The following is a 1,038-nucleotide window of genomic DNA, read 5'->3' on the forward strand; positions in this document are numbered from 1 at the left end:
GAGAATGTAAATAAAAAAAAATTCAGATTTTGTTTTTTATTAAGAAAGATGATTAGGACCACTGGAAAAAAGAATTCTGAAATTCTGAGTGAAATCTGAGAAAATAAAAATTGAGTTTAAAGTCAGAATTTTTTTTTAGTCCTAATCCTCTTTTTGTTTATTGACATAGTTTAACTCAATTAAAAATGTTCCTTTTTAATTTCATATTTAAATAAAGTGTCTCCAGCAGAGGACCAAGCTCAGATCTCCATCCAGAACATGTTAGGTGCTGAACAGAACTCAGCTGGAGGCATTGAGCTGAAGGTGAGGAGGGCAGGAATCAAACCCAGGATCTTCTTGTTGTGAAGCATCAGTGCCACCCACTGATCCACCGTGGTGCCAACATCGATTCCCCCACATKCACAAACCAAACCATCAGCTTCACTAACTCCTAAACCACTACTTAGTTCTGCTGATGATAAACAGCTAAATGAGTGAAAACTAAAGTTAAACTGCTAATATTTAACAGATTAGTGATGATGTGATCATAAACGGTCTGAATCTTTTGAACGACTCGTTACAACGAACAACAGGAACTGAGTCGTGGGCAGAAAAGAGACGTTCGGATTGAGTTACATCATCATGTAGACAAATACCAACGATGGAATATTAGGGCCACTTTGCGATGAAAAAACGAAGAAAAAAACCTCGTAAATTTATGAGAAAAAACTCTTTAGCCATTACTTAAAACTTCAGGGTTTTTTCTAATAATTTACGAMTTTTTTTCCCCTCTGCAAAGCGGCCCTAATACTTCATAAATACGTCATCACATCATGTGGGCGGAATGTGTTTTATAAACTCCTCCCCCTTTTCCCCCTGAGCTGCTGTGCTCCGCCCCTCTGCCTGTTGTCTGTAGCTGTGTTTCCATTGACCATGAAAATGCGCAAATTAGAATTTCGAAAATAAATTACGTTTTTCGACAAAATGTTTTTGCACTAGGATGAGGTGGTTTTTCAGCCGTATCTAAATTGGTGTTTTTCACAAAACTGCAATGGAAAC

The sequence above is a fragment of the Austrofundulus limnaeus genome, unplaced genomic scaffold (genome assembly GCF_001266775.1).
Source record: "Austrofundulus limnaeus strain Quisiro unplaced genomic scaffold, Austrofundulus_limnaeus-1.0 Scaffold347, whole genome shotgun sequence".
In the NCBI taxonomy this organism is placed as follows: domain Eukaryota; kingdom Metazoa; phylum Chordata; class Actinopteri; order Cyprinodontiformes; family Rivulidae; genus Austrofundulus; species Austrofundulus limnaeus.